Source organism: Colobus angolensis, unplaced genomic scaffold, assembly GCF_000951035.1.
Source record: "Colobus angolensis palliatus isolate OR3802 unplaced genomic scaffold, Cang.pa_1.0 Scaffold2, whole genome shotgun sequence".
NCBI classification, from domain to species: domain Eukaryota; kingdom Metazoa; phylum Chordata; class Mammalia; order Primates; family Cercopithecidae; genus Colobus; species Colobus angolensis.
Window position 1 is genome coordinate 8,657,358 of NW_012115154.1, and position 6,011 is coordinate 8,663,368.

The window sequence follows — 6,011 nt, forward strand, 5'->3', positions numbered from 1 at the left end:
GCCAGGATGGTCTTGATCTGCTTACCTCCTGATCTGCCCGCCTCGGCCTCCCAAAGTGCTGGGATTACAGGCGTGAGCCACCGCGCCCAGCCACACTTCGCATATCTTTATAGCAGGAGGTAGTTTTACGAGTTGGAGCAAGGCGCCCATGCCCACTAAGTGTAGTCTCCTACCCTCCTGTAGGAACTGGGAGATACAGGCACTAACTCCACGTCTGCATTTCAAAAAGATGAACCCCAAGTCCTTGAGGACACATTTCTGAGTTGTGATACTGGCAAGAGGCTCGTTTTGCCGTTATAAAGATTTGTATACATTTGAAAGGGACAGAGAAAGAAATTTTGAAAGAAAAGAGAGAAGGCTGAGAAGTCTCTATTTTCAGCAGAGGAATTAAGCCTGTTATTTTTCACTTTTTTTTGCCCTTATACAGTGGTAGTTTTGTCTCTAGGCATCCAAGGAGAAATATGATGTCAGGGGGAGTAAAAATAAATGAGCCAAATATGTTACTTTTATTTTTAAAAATATATTGTGAGTCGTTTATTTTTCAGCCTAAAAAAGGAAGCAAATTCTGACACACGCTACAACATAGATGAATCTTAAAAAACATTATGCTAAGTGAAATAAGTGAGACATAAAAGGACCAGTACAGTACAATTACACTTATATGAAGTAGCCAGAATAGTCAAATTCATAGAGTCGGAAAGTAGCATAGTGGTTGCCCATGGCTGGAGGGAAGGGGAAATGATAAATTATTGTTTAATGGCTATGGAGTTTCTGTTTGGGATGACAAAAAAGTCCTGGAGAGGGATGGTGATGTTGGTTGCACAACAATGTATTTAATGCCATTGAATTGTACACTTAAAAATGGTTAAAATGGTAAATATATATACATAGAGTGAAATACATACTTTTTGGTGTTATATTTATATATGGGTGTATACATATATATGTGTGTGTGTATACTATCAAGTATATGACCTGTGTCACCACCACTCAGGGCTAGAATGCCTTCTTAGCCACGTGGTGGTGTGGACCTGAAGTCCCAGCTGCTAGGGAGGTTGAGGCAGGAGGATCACTTCAGCCCTGCCTTTGGAGGCTACATTGAGCTATGATTGTGCCACTGCACTCCAGCCTGGATCACAGAGGGAGACCCAATCTCTTAAAAAAGAAAAAAAAAAGAAGTGTATATGTACACATATATTTATACATATGAATGCCTTCTTTCCTATAGTCCAAGCTATGCTCTTTGTATTTATAGTGACCTTGGTGGAGAGGGTCGGGTGGTAGACAGAGGCAGGATCTCTCTCTCCTTGACTTCCAAAACCATCAGGATATTTAAATATTTGTAAAATTTGTTTTCTACCTGTAGATGTTCTCCAAGTGCTCAGTGGGTCTGAGTCAGGTGACTTTTTTTTTTAAAACAGTAACCACTCTGGGTGCAGTGGCTCACCCCTATAATCCCAGCACTTTGGGAGGCCGAGGCGGGCAGATCACCTGAAGTCAGGAGTTCGAGACCAGCCTGGCTAACATAGTGAAACCCCATCTCTACTAAAAATACAAAAATTAGCTGGGTGTGGTGGTGGGTGCCTGTAATCCCAACTACTCGGGAGGCTGAGGCAGGAGAATCGCTTGAACCCGGGAGGTGGAGGTTGCAGTGAGCCAAGATCACACCATTGCACTCCAGCCTGGGTAACAAAAGCTAAACCTTATCTCAGAAAAAAAAAAGAAAAAAAAGTAACCATTACCGGAAAAAGACAACATTTGGACACTTAACTTCATGACATTGACACCTAACAGGTTTTATTTCCTGATCACACATTTGGGATGAATCTTGACCTACAATGGATTTCCACATTGTGCTGGTGGTTCTCACCCTGCAGCAATATTTGGCAGAGTCTCTTGTTCTCTTGCTCTGCTTGCCAGTGTTGAGTTTATCACACCCAGAAGAGAGTATCCTGAAAATGGATATGTAACTGGAATTTTGGGTAAGATAAATATTTTCAGGGTTATCTGAAGACATCATAGAAGTAATATTCTTGGACAGTGAATAAATTGCCCTGTATTTCAGTGCTTCTCAAACGTTGTGGACCCCAGCCTACAGTAAAAAAGACATTTCAGGCTGGGCACGGTGGCCTACACCTGTTATCCAGCACTTTGAGAGGCTGATGTGGGAGGACTGCTTGATCCCAGGAGTTCGAGACCAGTCTGGGTATCAAACAAGGCCCTGGCTCTGAAAAAAATGAAAAAAATAGCTGGACATGATGGTGCACACCTATAGTCCAAGATACACAGGAGGCTGAGGCAGGAAGATTGCTTGAGCCCAGGAGGTTGAGGCTGCAATGAGCCATGATGGTGCCACTGCACTTCAGCTTGGGTAACAGAGCGAGACCCTGTCTCAAAGAAAAACATTTTTTTTTTTACATCACCCAGTACAATATGCACGTGTACAACTAACCCAAACATTTTGCAAAACATTAGTAACTGTTACTACATAAGATACATTCTGAAATTGTTTCCTAATCCCTGCTTGTGAAAACAGCTGGTTGCAACCCACAAAGATTGATTTCATGACTCATTTATAGGTCTCAGCCCACAGTTTGGAAACAGGACACCAATGTCAACATTTTATCAAACAAGATGTCTCTGTTTCAATTTTACTTATTGTGTCTTTAATGCCATTTAACTGCCTACATATCACATCCTATGTAGTGGAGAAAATCTGGTCCCTGTGATAGACAATGAGAGGCAGTTACTGTTCTAGACTCTGTGGAAAAAAATAGTAAGGAAAAGTCACCTCAGCTTTATGCTTCTACCGCCAGCGTCTGGGACTGATAAACTGGAGGTTTTCTGCACGGTAACCTTTGCTCTATGGTAGAATTTTTGAGAGAGTGAGGTAGACTTTTTTTTTCAGCTCTTTCTTCCCATATACCTTCAAAGTTCTTTTAGTTTTCATTTTTATTTCCTTCTCTTTGCATCATCTCCTTTCCCTGACTCCTCACAAAGAGATATTCAGATCCACAAAACAAAGACTTAAATTACTTACAGTCTGGCCAGGCACGGTGGTTCATGCCTTGTAATCCCAGCACTTTGGGAAGCCAAGGCAGGAGGATCACTTACTTGAGCCCAGGAGTTTCTTTTCTTTTTTTCTTTTTCTTTCTTTTTTTTTTTTGAGACAGAGTCTCACTCTGTCACCCAGGCTGGAGTGCAGTGGCGCGACCTTGGCTCACTGCAACCTCCACCTCTCAGGCTCAAGTGATTCTCTTGCCAGAGTAGCTGGGATTATAGGCACACCACCATACCCGGCTAATTTTTGTATTTTTAGTAGAGATGGGGTTTTGCCATGTTGGCCAGGCTGGTCTCGAACTCCTGACCTCAGGTGATCTGCCCACCTCAGCCTCCCAAAGTGCTGGGATTACAGGCATGAGCCACCACGCCTGGTCAAACCCAGGAGTTTCAAACCACCATGGGCAACATAGGGAGACCCCATCTCTAAAAAAAAAATAAATAATAAGCGGGCATGGTGGTGTATGACTGTAGTCCCAGCTACTTGGGAGGCTGAAGTGGGAGGCTTCCTTGAGCCTGGGATGTTGTGGCTGCAGTGAACCATGATCACACCTCTGCACTCCAGCCTGGGCCACAGAGCAAGACCTTGTCTCTAAAAAATGTGCATATATATAATAAAATAAATTACTTAAGATCTATATCCTCCTTTAGTTGATATTCTCTCAGCTAACAACCCCCAGGCCAGCTGTAGTCCCAGATATTCAGGAGGCTGAGGCAGGAGGATTATTGAGCCCAGGAGGCTGAGGCTGCAGTGAGCCATGATGGTGCCACTGCACTTCAGCCTGGGTGACAGAGTGAGACCTTGTCTCAAAAAAAATTTTTTTTTACATCACCCAGTACAATATGCACATGTACAACTGACCCAAACATTTTGCAAAACAGTCACTGTTACTACATGAGATACATTCTGAAATTTTTTCCCAACAAGGGACACCAGAACAAATTGAGAGCAAAGGACGCAAGAGCACACAAGAGAAGGTAAGTAGAAGAAAGGAGCAGGGGCAGCATCGTATGGGCCAGTGCTGGTTGATATTCGCTGGCTCTTCCTTCTCGTGAGGGCTTTCTGCTAGGCCAGCAAAGGCTGGTGAGAAAGCCGGTTCTGCGCTCTGCCCTGTGCTGGCCACTTTCACCTGGCGCTTTGTACCCTGCGGCAGCCCTGGGCTCAGGGCAGGTGGGAGGGATTGTACTTTCCTTTCACTTTCTCAGGACGCCAAACCTGACACCTGGGGCCAGAACTACACTTCCCACCAAGCAGCGAGGCAGGAGGAAGAAGGGGGCACTGAGGGCTGAAAAGGAAAACCAGAAGAAAGAGAAAACATTACCTGCTGACCAGCAGAGGTGAGAGAGCCGGACAGGTAAGTGATAGGTGAACCAGGAAGGCGAAGGTTGCGGGATGCGGGCGGGAGGACATCATGGGGTGGACGCTGCCTGTGTCTCCCGGCAAGGCTTGTAGGCTAAATGAAAGGGGGCTTTCGTGGAAACCCTGAGGACTCCGGAGGGTGGGAGGAGACATGGAAGTAAAGTCTTAGCTCAAGTTACAGTGATAAGACCAAGACACCGGAAGTGGAATGGCTGTCTTTAGTTGAAAAGTCAGACAGGAAGAAAGTGGTTTGCTTGTGTCTGTTGTCTGCTGGATCATCTACCCATATTGATTTCAGAGCGGTCCAAGAGAGGTATGGGATCCTTCTTCATCGCCTTAAAACCCTGGGTTTTTGCATGCAGATTGGACACTTGAGTGCATTTTACCTTGTGTGATGAGACAGACTGTCTTTCTCTATGACTTTAGAGAAAACCAGGGTAAAACGGAGAAGAGAAGAAGGATGTCACAAGGCAGGGGCAATTTGCAGCACATCAGATGTGATCATTAAGTGGGATCAGGTTTCAGTTACTTTTAGAGCTATTGGATGAGGAGTCCAAACACACTCTCATGAAGAACAGTTAAAGAAGATGGGGATATTCTCTTCGGGGGGATATTCTTGCTGCTTCAAATATCGGATGGGCTGTCGTGTGGAACAGGAATGTGATGTGTCTTGGCAGAGTAAGGATAGCACTGAGCTAGACAGATGGAAACCTCATGGAGGGAGGTGTCAATCCCACAGAAGTGAGAACTGCCCAGTGTAAAATGGAAATTTTTCAGGAGGTAGTCACTTCCTTGTGATCAGAGATATTTAAGCATGGGTGGACATTTAAGCCACGGATGCTGATGATAGGAGTAAAGTTTCAGGTAGGTGACTTGTTCAATTGGTGTTTTCCAAACCTGGCTCGTCATCAGAGTCACCTGGGGAAGAGACAGCATGAGAGAGAAGAGGGGAGGGTAGGGGAGGGAAGAGAGAGAGAGGTTTTGAGTTTTGTGTTTTTGTTTGTTTGTGTTTTGAAATGGAGTTTCGCTCTTGTTGCCCAGGCTGGACTGCAATGGTGCGATCTTGGATCACTGCAACCTCTGCCCTCTGGGTTCAAGCCATTCTCCTGCCTTAGCCTCCCATGTAGCTGGGATTATAGGTGCATGACACCACACCCAGCTAACTTTTTGTATTTTTAGTAGAGATGTGGTTTCACCATGTTGGCCAGGCTGATCTTGAACTCCTGACCTCAAGTGATCCACCTGCCTCAGCCTCCCAAATTGCTGGGATTACAGGTGTGAGCCACTGCACCTGGCCTATTTCTTATGATTTTAATAAAGATGCGTGGGAGGATGGGGAGCGGTGGGGAGTCTCATTATGTTGCCCAGACTACTTTCAACCTCCTGGCATCAAGTGATCCTTCTGCCTCGGCCTCCCAAAGTGCTGGGATTACAGGCATGAGCGACTATGCCTGGCACAGTAAACGTATTTTAAAGTTAAAAACACAAAACACAAAACCTGGCCCAGTGCAGTTTTCGAGATGATACCACTGCACTGCAACCTGAGTGACAGAGCAAGACTCTGTCTCAAAAAAAAAAAAAAAAAAAAAAA

General features: G+C 44.9%; 1 protein-coding gene across 1 annotated transcript in view; it reads left to right on the forward strand.

Moving 5' to 3' along the window:
* Positions 1 to 4,241: 4,241 nt before the first annotated feature.
* The window catches only part of RAB19 (RAB19, member RAS oncogene family), a 27,928-nt gene continuing 26,158 nt past the window's right edge, over positions 4,242 to 6,011 (forward strand). Inside the window, exon 1 of the mRNA XM_011941286.1 lies at positions 4,242 to 4,415. The gene's annotated coding sequence lies outside the window, so the exon portion shown is untranslated. The remainder of the gene's footprint in view (positions 4,416 to 6,011) is intronic.